We start from the raw sequence: 17,292 nt of genomic DNA, 5'->3' as shown, positions 1-17,292 counted from the left end.
CTAGTTCTCCCTCCATCATTCTCCTAGTCCTCCCTCCATCATTCTCCTAGTCCTCCCTCCATCATTCTCCTAGTCCTCCCTCCATCATTCTCCTAGTCCTCCCTCCATCATTCTCCTAGTCCTCCCTCCATCATTCTCCTAGTCCTCCCTCCATCATTCTCCTAGTCCTCCCTCCATCATTCTCCTAGTCCTCCCTCCATCATTCTCCTAGTCCTCCCTCCATCATTCTCCTAGTCCTCCCTCCATCATTCTCCTAGTCCTCCCTCCATCATTCTCCTAGTCCTCCCTCCATCATTCTCCTAGTCCTCCCTCCATCATTCTCCTAGTCCTCCCTCCATCATTCTCCTAGTCCTCCCTCCATCATTCTCCTAGTCCTCCCTCCATCATTCTCCTAGTCCTCCCTCCATCATTCTCCTAGTCCTCCCTCCATCATTCTCCTAGTCCTCCCTCCATCATTCTCCTAGTCCTCCCTCCATCATTCTCCTAGTCCTCCCTCCATCATTCTCTAGTCACTCCCTCCATCATTCTCCTAGTTCTCCCTCCATCAATCTGCTAGTCACTCCTCCATCATTTCTCCCTATTCTCCTGGATTTCTCCCTCCATCATTCTCTTAGTCCTCCCTCCATCATTCTCCCTAGTCCTCCCTCCATCATCTCTCCTCCATCATTCTCCTCCTCCGTCATTCTCCTAGTTCTCCCCTCCATCATTCTCTAGTCCTCCCCTCCATCATTCTCTGGTTCTCCCCTCCATCATTCTCCTAGTCCTCCCTCCATCATTCTCCTAGTCCTCCTCCATCATTCTCCTAGTCCTCCCTCCATCATTCTCTTAGTTCTCCCTCCATCATTCTCTAGTCCTCCCTCCATCATTCTCCTAGTCCTCCCTCCATCATTCTCCTAGTCCTCCCTCCATCATTCTCCTAGTCCTCCCTCCATCATTCTCATAGTCCTCCCTCCATCATTCTCCTAGTCCCCCTCCATCCCATTCTCCTAGTCCTCCTCCATCATTCTCCCTAGTCCTCCCTCCATCATTCTCCTAGTCCTCCCTCCTCATTCTCATCATTCTCCTAGTCCTCCTCCATCATTCTCCTAGTTTCCCTTCATCATTCTCCTAGTCCTCCCTCCATCATTCTCCTAGTCCTCCTCCATCATTCTCCCTAGTCCTCCCTCCATCATTCTCCTAGTTCTCCTCCATCATTCTCCTAGTCCACTCCATCCATCATTCTCCTGGTTCTCCCTCCATCATTCTCCTAGTCCTCCCTCCATCATTCTCCCTAGTCCTCCCTCCATCATTCTCCTAGTCCTCCCTCCATCATTCTCCTATTCCTCCCTCCATCATTCTCATAGTCCTCCCTCCATCATTCTCCTAGTCCTCCCTCCATCATTCTCTAGTTCTCCCTCCATCATTCTCTAGTCTCCCTCCATCATTCTCCTAGTCCTCCCTCCATCATTCTCCTAGTCCTCCCTCCATCATTCTCCTGGTCCTCCCTCCATCATTCTCCTAGTCCTCCCTCCATCATTCTCCTAGTCCTCCCCTCCATCATTCTCCTAGTCCTCCCTCCATCATTCTCCTAGTCCTCCTCATCATTCTCCTAGTCCTCCCTCACATCATTCTCCTAGTCCTCCCTCCATCATTCTCCTAGTCCTCCCTCCATCATTCTCTAGTCCTCCCTCCATCATTCTCCTATTCCTCCCTCCATCATTCTCCTAGTCCTCCCTCCATCATTCTCCTAGTCATCCCTCCATCATTCTCCTAGTCCTCCCTCCATCATTCTCTAGTTCTCCCTCCATCATTCTCCTAGTCCTCCCTCCATCATTCTCCTAGTTCTCCCTCCATCATTCTCTAGTCCTCCCTCCATCATTCTCCTAGTCCTCCCTCCATCATTCTCTAGTTCTCCCTCCATCATTCTCCTAGTCCTCCCTCCATCATTCTCTAGTTCTCCCTCCATCATTCTCAGTCCTCCCTCCATCATTCTCCTAGTCCCTCCATCATTCTCCTAGTCCCTCCCTCCATCATTCTCCTAGTCCTCCCTCCATCATTCTCCTAGTCCTCCCTCCATCATTCTCCTAGTCCTCCCTCCATCATTCTCCTAGTCCTCCCTCCATCATTCTCCTAGTCCTCCCTCCATCATTCTCCTAGTCCTCCCTCCATCATTCTCTAGTCCTCCCTCCATCATTCTCCTAGTCCTCCCTCCATCATTCTCCTAGTTCTCCCTCCATCATTCTCTAGTCCTCCCTCCATCATTCTCTAGTCCTCCCTCCATCATTCTCTAGTCCTCCTCCATCATTCTCCTAGTCCTCCCTCCATCATTCTCCTAGTCCTCCTCCATCATTCTCCTAGTCCTCCCTCCATCATTCTCCTAGTCCTCCCTCCATCATTCTCTAGTCCTCCCTCCATCATTCTCCTAGTCCTCCCTCCATCATTCTCCTAGTCCTCCCTCCATCATTCTCCTAGTCCTCCTCCATCATTCTCCTAGTCCTCCCTCCATCATTCTCCTAGTCCTCCCTCCATCATTCTCCTAGTCCTCCCTCCATCATTCTCTAGTCCTCCCTCCATCATTCTCTAGTCCTCCCTCCATCATTCTCCTAGTCCTCCCTCCATCATTCTCCTAGTCCTCCCCTCCATCATTCTCCTAGTCCTCCTCCATCATTCTCCTAGTCCTCCCTCCATCATTCTCCTAGTCCTCCTCCATCATTCTCCTAGTCCTCCCTCCATCATTCTCCTAGTCCTCCCTCCATCATTCTCCTAGTCCTCCCTCCATCATTCTCCTAGTCCTCCCCCATCATTCTCTAGTCCTCCTCCATCATTCTCCTAGTCCTCCCTCCATCATTCTCTAGTCCTCCCTCCATCATTCTCCTAGTCCTCCCTCCATCATTCTCCTAGTCCTCCCTCCATCATTCTCTAGTCCTCCCTCCATCATTCTCTAGTCCTCCCTCCATCATTCTCTAGTCCTCCCTCCATCATTCTCCTAGTCCTCCCTCCATCATTCTCCTAGTCCTCCCCTCCATCATTCTCCTAGTCCTCCTCCATCATTTCTCCTAGTTCTCCTCCATCATTCTCCTAGTCCTCCCTCCATCATTCACCTAGTCCTCCCTCCATCATTCTCCTAGTCCTCCCTCCATCATTCTCCTAGTTCTCCCTCCATCATTCTCCTAGTTCCTCCCTCCATCATTCTCCTAGTTCCCTCCATCATTCTCCTAGTCTCCCTCCATCATTCTCCTAGTTCTCCCTCCATCATTCTCCTAGTCCTCCCTCCATCATTCTCTAGTCCTCCCTCCATCATTCTCCTAGTCCTCCCTCCATCATTCTCCTAGTTCTCCCTCCATCATTCTCCTAGTTCTCCCTCCATCATTCTCCTAGTCCTCCCTCCATCATTCTCCTAGTCCTCCCTCCATCATTCTCCTAGTCCTCCCTCCATCATTCTCCTAGTCCTCCCTCCATCATTCTCTAGTCCTCCCTCCATCATTCTCCTAGTTCTCCCTCCATCATTCTCCTAGTTCTCCCTCCATCATTCTCTAGTCCTCCCTCCATCATTCTCCTTGTTCTCCCTCCATCATTCTCTAGTCCTCCCTCCATCATTCTCCTAGTCCTCCCTCCATCATTCTCCTATTCTCCCTCCATCATTCTCCTAGTCCTCCCTCCCATCATTCTCCTAGACCTCCTCCATCATTCTCCTAGTCCTCCCTCCATCATTCTCCTAGTCCTCCCTCCATCATTCTCTAGTCCTCCCTCCATCATTCTCTAGTCCTCCCTCCATCATTCTCTAGTCCTCCCTCCATCATTCTCTAGTCCTCCCTCCATCATTCTCCTAGTCCTCCCTCCATCATTCTCCTAGTCCTCCCTCCATCATTCTCCTAGTCCTCCCTCCATCATTCTCCTAGTCCTCCCCTCCATCATTCTCCTAGTCCTCCCTCCATCATTCTCCTAGTCCTCCCTCCATCATTCTCCTAGTCCTCCCTCCATCATTCTCCTAGTCCTCCCTCCATCATTCTCCTAGTCCTCCCTCCATCATTCTCCTAGTCCTCCCTCCATCATTCTCCTAGTCCTCCCTCCATCATTCTCCTAGTCCTCCCTCCATCATTCTCCTAGTCCCTCCCTCCATCATTCTCTAGTCCTCCTCCATCATTCTCCTAGTCCTCCCTCCATCATTCTCCTAGTTCTCCCTCCATCATTCTCCTAGTCCTCCCTCCATCATTCTCCCTAGTCCTCCCTCCATCATTCTCTAGTCCTCCTCCATCATTCTCCTAGTCCTCCCTCCATCATTCTCCTAGTCCTCCCTCCATCATTCTCCTAGTCCTCCCTCCATCCCATTCTCCCTAGTCCTCCCTCCATCATTCTCCTAGTCCTCCCTCCATCATTCTCCTAGTCCTCCCTCCATCATTCTCCTAGTTCTCCCTCCATCATTCTCCTAGTCCTCCTCCATCATTCTCCTAGTTCTCCCTCCATCATTCTCCTAGTCCTCCCTCCATCATTCTCCTAGTCCTCCCTCCATCATTCTCCTCAGTCCTCCCTCCATCATTCTCCTAGTCCTCCCTCCATCATTCTCCTAGTCCTCCCTCCATCATTCTCCTAGTCCTCCCTCCATCATTCTCCCTAGTCTCCCTCCATCATTCTCCTAGTCCTCCCTCCATCATTCTCCTAGTCCTCCCTCCATCATTCTCCTAGTTCTCCCTCCATCATTCTCCTAGTCCTCCCTCCATCATTCTCCTAGTCCTCCCTCCATCATTCTCCTAGTCCTCCCTCCATCATTCTCCCTAGTCCTCCTCCATCATTCTCCTAGTCCTCCCTCCATCATTCTCCTAGTCCTCCCTCCATCATTCTCCTAGTCTCCCTCCATCATTCTCCTAGTCTCCCTCCATCATTCTCCTAGTCCTCCCTCCATCATTCTCCTAGTTCTCCCTCCATCATTCTCCTAGTCCTCCCTCCATCATTCTCCTATTCCTCCCTCCATCATTCTCCTAGTTCTCCCTCCATCATTCTCCTAGTCCTCCCTCCATCATTCTCCTAGTTCTCCCTCCATCATTCTCCTAGTTCTCCCTCCATCATTCTCCTAGTCCTCCCTCCATCATTCTCCTAGTTCTCCCTCCATCATTCTGCTAGTCCTCCCTCCATCATTCTCCTAGTCCTCCCTCCATCATTCTCCTAGTTCTCCCTCCATCATTCTCCTAGTTCTCCCTCCATCATTCTCCTAGTTCTCCCTCCATCATTCTCCTAGTCCTCCCTCCATCATTCTCCTAGTTCTCCCTCCATCATTCTCCTAGTTCTCCCTCCATCATTCTCCTAGTTCTCCCTCCATCATTCTCCTTGTCCTCCCTCCATCATTCTCTAGTCCTCCCTCCATCATTCTCCTAGTCCTCCCTCCATCATTCTCCTAGTCCTCCCTCCATCATTCTCCTAGTCCTCCCTCCATCATTCTCCTAGTTCTCCTCCATCATTCTCCTAGTCCTCCCTCCATCATTCTCTAGTTCTCCTCCATCATTCTCTAGTCCTCCCTCCATCATTCTCCTAGTCCTCCCTCCATCATTCTCCTAGTCCTCCCTCCATCATTCTCTAGTCCTCCCTCCATCATTCTCCTAGTCCCCCTCCATCATTCTCCTAGTCCTCCCTCCATCATTCACCCTAGTCCTCCCTCCATCATTCTCCTAGTCCTCCCTCCATCATTCTCTAGTCCTCCCTCCATCATTCTCCTAGTCCTCCTCCATCATTCTCCTAGTCCTCCCTCCATCATTCTCCTAGTCCTCCCTCCATCATTCTCTAGTTCTCCCTCCATCATTCTCCTAGTCCTCCCTCCATCATTCTCCTAGTTTTCCCTCCATCATTCTCCTTGTCCTCCCTCCATCATTCTCCTAGTTCTCCCTCCATCATTCTCCTAGTCCTCCCTCCATCATTTACCTAGTTCTCCCTCCATCATTCTCCTAGTCCTCCCTCCATCATTCTCCTGGTTCTCCCTCCATCATTCTCCTAGTCCTCCCTCCATCATTCTCATAGTCCTCCCTCCATCATTCTCCAGGTCCTCCCTCTATCATTCTCCTAGTCCTCCCTCCATCATTCTCCTAGTCCTCCCTCCATCATTCTTCTAGTCCTCCCTCCATGATTCTCCTAGTCCTCCCTCCATCATTCTCCTAGTCCTCCATCCATCATTCTCCTAGTCCTCCCTCCATCATTCTCCTAGTCCTCCCTCCATCATTCTCCTAGTCCTCCCTCCATCATTCTCCTAGTCCTCCCTCCATCATTCTCCTAGTCCTCCCTCCATCATTCTCCTAGTCCTCCCTCCATCATTCTCCTAGTCCTCCCTCCATCATTCTCCTAGTCCTCCCTCCATCATTCTCCTAGTCCTCCCTCCATCATTCTCTAGTCCTCCCTCCATCATTCTCTAGTCCTCCCTCCATCATTCTCTAGTCCTCCCTCCATCATTCTCCTAGTCCTCCCTCCATCATTCTCTAGTCCTCCTCCATCATTCTCCTAGTCCTCCCTCCATCATTCTCTAGTCCTCCCTCCATCATTCTCCTAGTCCTCCCTCCATCATTCTTCTAGTCCTCCCTCCATCATTCTCCTAGTCTCCCTCCATCATTCTCCTAGTCCTCCCTCCATCATTCTCCCTAGTCCTCCCTCCATCATTCTCCTAGTTCTCCCTCCATCATTCTCTAGTCCTCCCTCCATCATTCTCCTAGTCCTCCCTCCATCATTCTCCTAGTCCTCCCTCCATCATTCTCCTAGTCCTCCCTCCATCATTCTCCTAGTTCTCCCTCCATCATTCTCCTAGTCCTCCCTCCATCATTCTCCTAGTCCTCCCTCCATCATTCTCCTAGTCCTCCCTCCATCATTCTCCTAGTCCTCCCTCCATCATTCTCTAGTCCTCCCTCCATCATTCTCTAGTCCTCCCTCCATCATTCTCCTAGTCCTCCCTCCATCATTCTCCTAGTCCTCCCTCCATCATTCTCCTAGTCCTCCCTCCATCATTCTCCTAGTCCTCCCTCCATCATTCTCCTAGTCCTCCCTCCATCATTCTCCTAGTCCTCCCTCCATCATTCTCCTAGTCCTCCCTCCATCATTCTCCTAGTCCTCCCTCCATCATTCTCCTAGTCCTCCCTCCATCATTCTCCTAGTCCTCCCTCCATCATTCTCCTAGTCCTCCCTCCATCATTCTCCTAGTCCTCCCTCCATCATTCTCTAGTCCTCCCTCCATCATTCTCCTAGTCCTCCCTCCATCATTCTCTAGTCCTCCCTCCATCATTCTCCTAGTCCTCCCTCCATCATTCTCCTAGTTCTCCCTCCATCATTCTCCTAGTCCTCCCTCCATCATTCTCCTAGTCCTCCCTCCATCATTCTCCTAGTCCTCCCTCCATCATTCTCTAGTCCTCCCTCCATCATTCTCCTAGTCCTCCCTCCATCATTCTCCTAGTCCTCCCTCCATCATTCTCCTAGTCCTCCCTCCATCATTCTCCTAGTTCTCCCTCCATCATTCTCCTAGTCCTCCCTCCATCATTCTCCTAGTCCTCCCTCCATCATTCTCCTAGTCTCCCTCCATCATTCTCCTAGTCCTCCCTCCATCATTCTCCTAGTCCTCCCTCCATCATTCTCCTAGTCCTCCCTCCATCATTCTCCTAGTCCTCCCTCCATCATTCTCCTAGTCCTCCCTCCATCATTCTCCTAGTTCTCCCTCCATCATTCTCTAGTCCTCCCTCCATCATTCTCCTAGTCCTCCCTCCATCATTCTCTAGTCCTCCCTCCATCATTCTCCTAGTTCTCCCTCCATCATTCTCCTAGTCCTCCCTCCATCATTCTCCTAGTCCCTCCATCATTCTCCTAGTTCTCCCTCCATCATTCTCCTAGTCCTCCCTCCATCATTCTCCTAGTCCTCCCTCCATCATTCTCCTAGTCCTCCCTCCATCATTCTCCTAGTCCTCCCTCCATCATTCTCTAGTCCTCCCTCCATCATTCTCCTAGTTCTCCCTCCATCATTCTCCTAGTTCTCCCTCCATCATTCTCCTAGTCCTCCCTCCATCATTCTCCTAGTTCTCCCTCCATCATTCTCCTAGTCCTCCCTCCATCATTCTCTAGTCCTCCCTCCATCATTCTCCTAGTCCTCCCTCCATCATTCTCCTAGTCCTCCCTCCATCATTCTCCTAGTTCTCCCTCCATCATTCTCCTAGTCCTCCCTCCATCATTCTCCTAGTCCTCCCTCCATCATTCTCCTAGTTCTCCCTCCATCATTCTCCTAGTCCTCCCTCCATCATTCTCCTAGTCCTCCCTCCATCATTCTCCTAGTCCTCCCTCCATCATTCTCATAGTCCACCCTCCATCATTCTCCTAGTCCTCCCTCCATCATTCTCCTAGTTCTCCCTCCATCATCCTCCTAGTTCTCCCTCCATCATTCTCCTAGTCCTCCCTCCATCATTCTCCTGGTTCTCCCTCCATCATTCTCCTAGTCCTCCCTCCATCATTCTCCTAGTTCTCCCTCCATCATTCTCCTAGTCCTCCCTCCATCATTCTCCTAGTCCTCCCTCCATCATTCTCCTAGTCCTCCCTCCATCATTCTCCTAGTCTCCCTCCATCATTCTCTAGTCCTCCCTCCATCATTCTCCTAGTCCTCCCTCCATCATTCTCCTAGTCCTCCCTCCATCATTCTCCTAGTCCTCCCTCCATCATTCTCCTAGTCCTCCCTCCATCATTCTCCTAGTCCTCCCTCCATCATTCTCCTAGTCCTCCCTCCATCATTCTCCTAGTCCTCCCTCCATCATTCTCCCTAGTCCTCCCTCCATCATTCTCCTAGTTCTCCCTCCATCATTCTCCTAGTCCTCCCTCCATCATTCTCCTAGTCCTCCCTCCATCATTCTCCTAGTCCTCCCTCCATCATTCTCCTAGTCCTCCCTCCATCATTCTCCTAGTCCTCCCTCCATCATTCTCCTAGTCCTCCCTCCATCATTCTCCTAGTCCTCCCTCCATCATTCTCCTAGTCCTCCCTCCATCATTCTCCTAGTCCTCCCTCCATCATTCTCCTAGTCCTCCCTCCATCATTCTCCTAGTCCTCCCTCCATCATTCTCCTAGTCCTCCCTCCATCATTCTCCTAGTCCTCCCTCCATCATTCTCCTAGTCCTCCCTCCATCATTCTCTAGTCCTCCCTCCATCATTCTCTAGTCCTCCCTCCATCATTCTCCTAGTCCTCCCTCCATCATTCTCTAGTCCTCCCTCCATCATTCTCCTAGTCCTCCCTCCATCATTCTCCTAGTCCTCCCTCCATCATTCTCCTAGTCCTCCCTCCATCATTCTCCTAGTCCTCCCTCCATCATTCTCTAGTCCTCCCTCCATCATTCTCCTAGTCCTCCCTCCATCATTCTCCTAGTCCTCCCTCCATCATTCTCCTAGTCCTCCCTCCATCATTCTCCTAGTCCTCCCTCCATCATTCTCTAGTCCTCCCTCCATCATTCTCCTAGTCCTCCCTCCATCATTCTCCTAGTCCTCCCTCCATCATTCTCCTAGTCCTCCCTCCATCATTTCTCCTAGTCCTCCCTCCATCATTCTCCTAGTCCTCCCTCCATCATTCTCCTAGTCCTCCCTCCATCATTCTCCTAGTCTCCCTCCATCATTCTCCTAGTCCTCCCTCCATCATTCTCCTAGTCCTCCCTCCATCATTCTCCTAGTCCTCCCTCCATCATTCTCCTAGTCCTCCCTCCATCATTCTCCTAGTCCTCCCTCCATCATTCTCCTAGTCCTCCCTCCATCATTCTCCTAGTCCTCCCTCCATCATTCTCCTAGTCCTCCCTCCATCATTCTCCTAGTTCTCCCTCCATCATTCTCCTAGTCCTCCCTCCATCATTCTCCTAGTTCTCCCTCCATCATTCTCCTAGTTCTCCCTCCATCATTCTCCTAGTCCTCCCTCCATCATTCTCCTAGTTCTCCCTCCATCATTCTCCTAGTCCTCCCTCCATCATTCTCCTAGTCCCTCCATCATTCTCCTAGTTCTCCCTCCATCATTCTCCTAGTCCTCCCTCCATCATTCTCCTAGTCCTCCCTCCATCATTCTCCTAGTCCTCCCTCCATCATTCTCCTAGTCCTCCCTCCATCATTCTCCTAGTCCTCCCTCCATCATTCTCTAGTTCTCCCTCCATCATTCTCTAGTTCTCCCTCCATCATTCTCCTAGTCCTCCCTCCATCATTCTCCTAGTTCTCCCTCCATCATTCTCCTAGTCCTCCCTCCATCATTCTCCTAGTCCTCCCTCCATCATTCTCCTAGTCCTCCATCCATCATTCTCCTAGTCCTCCCTCCATCATTCTCCTAGTCCTCCTCCATCATTCTCTAGTCCTCCTCCATCATTCTCCTAGTCCTCCCTCCATCATTCTCTAGTCCTCCCTCCATCATTCTCCTAGTCCTCCCTCCATCATTCTCTAGTCTCCCTCCATCATTCTCCTAGTCCTCCCTCCATCATTCTCCTAGTCCTCCCTCCATCATTCTCTAGTCCTCCCTCCATCATTCTCTAGTTCTCCCTCCATCATTCTCCTAGTCCTCCCTCCATCATTCTCTAGTCCTCCCTCCATCATTCTCCTAGTCCTCCCTCCATCATTCTCCTAGTCCTCCCTCCATCATTCTCTAGTTCTCCCTCCATCATTCTCCTAGTCCTCCCTCCATCATTCTCCTAGTCCTCCCTCCATCATTCTCCTAGTCCTCCCTCCATCATTCTCCTAGTCCTCCCTCCATCATTCTCCTAGTCCTCCCTCCATCATTCTCCTAGTCCTCCCTCCATCATTCTCCTAGTCCTCCCTCCATCATTCTCCTAGTCCTCCCTCCATCATTCTCTAGTCCTCCCTCCATCATTCTCCTAGTCCTCCCTCCATCATTCTCTAGTCCTCCCTCCATCATTCTCTAGTCCTCCCTCCATCATTCTCCTAGTCCTCCCTCCATCATTCTCCTAGTCCTCCCTCCATCATTCTCCTAGTCCTCCCTCCATCATTCTCCTAGTCCTCCCTCCATCATTCTCCTAGTCCTCCCTCCATCATTCTCCTAGTTCTCCCTCCATCATTCTCCTAGTTCTCCCTCCATCATTCTCCTAGTCCTCCCTCCATCATTCTCCTAGTCCTCCCTCCATCATTCTCTAGTCCTCCCTCCATCATTCTCCTAGTTCTCCCTCCATCATTCTCCTAGTTCTCCCTCCATCATTCTCCTAGTCCTCCCTCCATCATTCTCCTAGTCCTCCCTCCATCATTCTCCTAGTCCTCCCTCCATCATTCTCCTAGTCCTCCCTCCATCATTCTCATAGTCCTCCCTCCATCATTCTCCTAGTCCTCCCTCCATCATTCTTCTAGTCCTCCCTCCATCATTCTCCTAGTCCTCCCTCCATCATTCTCCTAGTCCTCCCTCCATCATTCTCCTAGTCCTCCCTCCATCATTCTCTAGTCCTCCCTCCATCATTCTCCTAGTCCTCCCTCCATCATTCTCCTAGTCCTCCCTCCATCATTCTCCTAGTCCTCCCTCCATCATTCTCCTAGTCCTCCCTCCATCATTCTCCTAGTCCTCCCTCCATCATTCTCCTAGTCCTCCCTCCATCATTCTCCTAGTCCTCCCTCCATCATTCTCCTAGTCCTCCCTCCATCATTCTCCTAGTCCTCCCTCCATCATTCTCCTAGTCCTCCCTCCATCATTCTCCTAGTCCTCCCTCCATCATTCTCCTAGTCCTCCCTCCATCATTCTCCTAGTCTCCCTCCATCATTCTCCTAGTCCTCCCTCCATCATTCTCCTAGTCCTCCCTCCATCATTCTCCTAGTCCTCCCTCCATCATTCTCCTAGTCCTCCCTCCATCATTCTCCTAGTCCTCCCTCCATCATTCTCCTAGTCCTCCCTCCATCATTCTCCTAGTCCTCCCTCCATCATTCTCCTAGTCCTCCCTCCATCATTCTCTAGTCCTCCCTCCATCATTCTCCTAGTCCTCCCTCCATCATTCTCCTAGTCCTCCCTCCATCATTCTCCTAGTCCTCCCTCCATCATTCTCCTAGTCCTCCCTCCATCATTCTCCTAGTCCTCCCTCCATCATTCTCCTAGTCCTCCCTCCATCATTCTCATAGTCCTCCCTCCATCATTCTCCTAGTCCTCCCTCTATCATTCTCCTAGTCCTCCCTCCATCATTCTCCTAGTCCTCCCTCCATCATTCTTCTAGTCCTCCCTCCATCATTCTCATAGTCCTCCCTCCATCATTCTCCTAGTCCTCCCTCCATCATTCTCCTAGTCCTCCCTCCATCATTCTCCTATTCCTCCCTCCATCATTCTCCTAGTCCTCCCTCCATCATTCTCCTAGTCCTCCCTCCATCATTCTCCTAGTTCTCCCTCCATCATTCTCCTAGTTCTCCCTCCATCATTCTCCTAGTCCTCCCTCCATCATTCTCCTAGTTCTCCCTCCATCATTCTCCTAGTCCTCCCTCCATCATTCTCCTAGTCCCTCCATCATTCTCTTAGTTCTCCCTCCATCATTCTCCTAGTCCTCCCTCCATCAATCTCCTAGTCCTCCCTCCATCATTCTCCTAGTCCTCCCTCCATCATTCTCCTAGTCCCTCCATCATTCTCCTAGTTCTCCCTCCATCATTCTCTAGTCCTCCCTCCATCAATCTCTAGTCCTCCCTCCATCATTCTCCTAGTCCTCCCTCCATCATTCTATTAGTCCTCCCTCCATCATTCTCCAGTCCTCCCTCCATCATTCTCCTAGTTCTCCCTCCATCATTCTCCTAGTTCTCCCTCCATCATTCTCCTAGTCCTCCCTCCATCATTCTCCTAGTTCTCCCTCCATCATTCTCCTAGTCCTCCCTCCATCATTCTCCTAGTCCTCCCTCCATCATTCTCCTAGTCCTCCCTCCATCATTCTCCTAGTCCTCCCTCCATCATTCTCCTAGTCCTCCCTCCATCATTCTCCTAGTCCTCCTCCATCATTCTCTAGTCCTCCCTCCATCATTCTCTAGTCCTCCCCCCATCATTCTCCTAGTCCTCCCTCCATCATTCTCCTAGTCCTCCCTCCATCATTCTCCTAGTCCTCCCTCCATCATTCTCCTAGTCCTCCCTCCATCATTCTCCTAGTCCTCCCTCCATCATTCTCCTAGTTCTCCCTCCATTCTCCTAGTCCTCCCTCCATCATTCTCCTAGTCCTCCCTCCATCATTCTCCTAGTTCTCCCTCCATCATTCTCCTAGTCCTCCCTCCATCATTCTCCTAGTCCTCCCTCCATCATTCTCCTAGTCCTCCCTCCATCATTCTCCTAGTCCTCCCTCCATCATTCTCCTAGTCCTCCCTCCATCATTCTCCTAGTCCTCCCTCCATCATTCTCCTAGTCCTCCCTCCATCATTCTCCTAGTCCTCCCTCCATCATTCTCTAGTCCTCCCTCCATCATTCTCCTAGTCCTCCCTCCATCATTCTCTAGTCCTCCCTCCATCATTCTCCTAGTCCTCCCTCCATCATTCTCCTAGTCCTCCCTCCATCATTCTCCTAGTCCTCCCTCCATCATTCTCCTAGTCCTCCCTCCATCATTCTCCTAGTCCTCCCTCCATCATTCTCCTAGTCCTCCCTCCATCATTCTCCTAGTCCTCCCTCCATCATTCTCCTAGTCCTCCCTCCATCATTCTCCTAGTCCTCCCTCCATCCTAGTCCTCCCTCCATCATTCTCCTAGTTCTCCCTCCATCATTCTCCTAGTCCTCCCTCCATCATTCTCCTAGTCCTCCCTCCATCATTCTCCTAGTCCTCCCTCCATCATTCTCCTAGTCCTCCCTCCATCATTCTCCTAGTCCTCCCTCCATCATTCTCCTAGTCCTCCCTCCATCATTCTCCTAGTCTCCCTCCATCATTCTCCTAGTCCTCCCTCCATCATTCTCCTAGTCCTCCCTCCATCATTCTCCTAGTCCTCCCTCCATCATTCTCCTAGTCCTCCCTCCATCATTCTCCTAGTCCTCCCTCCATCATTCTCCTAGTCCTCCCTCCATCATTCTCCTAGTCCTCCCTCCATCATTCTCTAGTCCTCCCTCCATCATTCTTCTAGTCCTCCCTCCATCATTCTCTAGTCCTCCCTCCATCATTCTCTAGTCCTCCCTCCATCATTCTCCTAGTCCTCCCTCCATCATTCTCCTAGTCCTCCCTCCATCATTCTCCTAGTCCTCCCTCCATCATTCTCCTAGTCCTCCCTCCATCATTCTCTAGTCCTCCCTCCATCATTCTCCTAGTCCTCCCTCCATCATTCTCCTAGTTCTCCCTCCATCATTCTCCTAGTTCTCCCTCCATCATTCTCCTAGTCCTCCCTCCATCATTCTCCTAGTTCTCCCTCCATCCTAGTCCTCCCTCCATCATTCTCCATCCCTCCATCATTCTCCTAGTTCTCCCTCCATCATTCTCCTAGTCCTCCCTCCATCATTCTCCTAGTTCTCCCTCCATCAATCTCCTAGTCCTCCCTCCATCATTCTCCTAGTCCCTCCATCATTCTCCTAGTTCTCCCTCCATCATTCTCCTAGTCCTCCCTCCATCAATCTCCTAGTCCTCCCTCCATCATTCTCCTAGTCCTCCCTCCATCATTCTATTAGTCCTCCCTCCATCATTCTCCTAGTCCTCCCTCCATCATTCTCCTAGTCCTCCCTCCATCATTCTCCTAGTTCTCCCTCCATCATTCTCCTAGTCCTCCCTCCATCATTCTCCTAGTTCTCCCTCCATCATTCTCCTAGTCCTCCCTCCATCATTCTCCTAGTCCTCCCTCCATCATTCTCCTAGTCCTCCCTCCATCATTCTCCCCTCCCTCCATCATTCTCCTAGTCCTCCCTCCATCATTCTCCTAGTTCTCCCTCCATCATTCTCCTAGTCCTCCCTCCATCATTCTCCTAGTTCTCCCTCCATCATTCTCCTAGTCCTCCCTCCATCATTCTCCTAGTCCTCCCTCCATCATTCTCCTAGTCCTCCCTCCATCATTCTCCTAGTCCTCCCTCCATCATTCTCCTAGTCCTCCCTCCATCATTCTCCTAGTCCTCCCTCCATCATTCTCCTAGTCCTCCCTCCATCATTCTCCTAGTCCTCCCTCCATCATTCTCCTAGTCCTCCCTCCATCATTCTCCTAGTCCTCCCTCCATCATTCTCCTAGTCCTCCCTCCATCATTCTCCTAGTCCTCCCTCCATCATTCTCCTAGTCCTCCCTCCCATTCTCCTAGTCCTCCCTCCATCATTCTCCTAGTCCTCCCTCCATCATTCTCCTAGTCCTCCCTCCATCATTCTCCTAGTCCTCCTCCATCATTCTCCTAGTCCTCCCTCCATCATTCTCCTAGTCCTCCCTCCATCATTCTCCTAGTCCTCCCTCCATCATTCTCTAGTCCTCCCTCCATCATTCTCCTAGTCCTCCCTCCATCATTCTCCTAGTCCTCCTCCATCATTCTCCTAGTCCTCCCTCCATCATTCTCCTAGTCCTCCCTCCATCATTCTCCATCCCTCCATTCTCCTAGTTCTCCCTCCATCATTCTCCTAGTCCTCCCTCCATCATTCTCCTAGTCCTCCCTCCATCATTCTCCTAGTCCTCCCTCCATCATTCTCCTAGTCCTCCCTCCATCATTCTCCTAGTTCTTCTCCATCATTCTCCTAGTCCTCCCTCCATCATTCTCCTAGTCCTCCCTCCATCATTCTCCTAGTCCTCCCTCCATCATTCTCCTAGTCCTCCCTCCATCATTCTCCTAGTCCTCCCTCCATCATTCTCCTAGTTCTCCCTCCATCATTCTCCTAGTCCTCCCTCCATCATTCTCCTAGTCCTCCCTCCATCATTCTCCTAGTCCTCCCTCCATCATTCTCCTAGTCCTCCCTCCATCATTCTCCTAGTTCTCCCTCCATCATTCTCCTAGTCCTCCCTCCATCATTCTCCTAGTCCTCCCTCCATCATTCTCCTAGTCCTCCCTCCATCATTCTCCTAGTCCTCCCTCCATCATTCTCCTTCTCCCTCCATCATTCTCTAGTCCTCCCTCCATCATTCTCCTAGTCCTCCCTCCATCATTCTCCTAGTCCTCCCTCCATCATTCTCCTAGTTCTCCCTCCATCATTCTCCTAGTCCTCCCTCCATCATTCTCCTAGTCCTCCCTCCATCATTCTCCTAGTCCTCCCTCCATCATTCTCCTAGTCCTCCCTCCATCATTCTCCTAGTCCTCCCTCCATCATTCTCATAGTCCTCCCTCCATCATTCTCCTAGTCCTCCCTCCATCATTCTCCTAGTCCTCCCTCCATCATTCTCCTAGTCCTCCCTCCATCATTCTCCTAGTCCTCCCTCCATCATTCTCCTAGTCCTCCCTCCATCATTCTCCCTCCTCCATCATTCTCCTAGTCCTCCCTCCATCATTCTCCTAGTTCTCCCTCCATCATTCTCCTAGTCCTCCCTCCATCATTCTCCTAGTCCTCCCTCCATCATTCTCCTAGTCCTCCCTCCATCATTCTCCTAGTCCTCCCTCCATCATTCTCCTAGTCCTCCCTCCATCATTCTCCTAGTCCTCCCTCCATCATTCTCCTAGTCCTCCCTCCATCATTCTCCTAGTCCTCCCTCCATCATTCTCCTAGTCCTCCCTCCATCATTCTCTAGTCCTCCCTCCATCATTCTCCTAGTCCTCCCTCCATCATTCTCCTAGTCCTCCCTCCATCATTCTCCTAGTCCTCCCTCCATCATTCTCCTAGTCCTCCCTCCATCATTCTCCTAGTCCTCCCTCCATCATTCTCCTAGTCCTCCCTCCATCATTCTCCTAGTTCTCCCTCCATCATTCTCCTAGTCCTCCCTCCATCATTCTCCTAGTTCTCCCTCCATCATTCTCCTAGTCCTCCCTCCATCATTCTCTAGTTCTCCCTCCATCATTCTCCTAGTCCTCCCTCCATCATTCTCCTAGTCCCTCCATCATTCTCCTAGTTCTCCCTCCATCATTCTCCTAGTCCTCCCTCCATCATTCTCCTAGTTCTCCCTCCATCATTCTCCTAGTCCTCCCTCCATCATTCTCCTAGTCCTCCCTCCATCATTCTCCTAGTTCTCCCTCCATCATTCTCCTAGTCCTCCCTCCATCATTCTCCTAGTTCTCCCTCCATCATTCTCCTAGTCCTCCCTCCATCATTCTCCTAGTTCTCCCTCCATCATTCTCCTAGTCCTCCCTCCATCATTCTCCTAGTCCTCCCTCCATCATTCTCCTAGTCCTCCCTCCATCATTCTCCTAGTCCTCCCTCCATCATTCTCTAGTCCTCCCTCCATCATTCTCCTAGTCCTCCCTCCATCATTCTCCTAGTCCTCCCTCCATCATTCTCCTAGTTCTCCCTCCATCATTCTCCTAG

This window comes from Oncorhynchus tshawytscha, linkage group LG27 (genome assembly GCF_018296145.1).
Source record: "Oncorhynchus tshawytscha isolate Ot180627B linkage group LG27, Otsh_v2.0, whole genome shotgun sequence".
Lineage (NCBI taxonomy): Eukaryota > Metazoa > Chordata > Actinopteri > Salmoniformes > Salmonidae > Oncorhynchus > Oncorhynchus tshawytscha.
Note: the sequence above shows the minus strand (reverse complement) of the source record.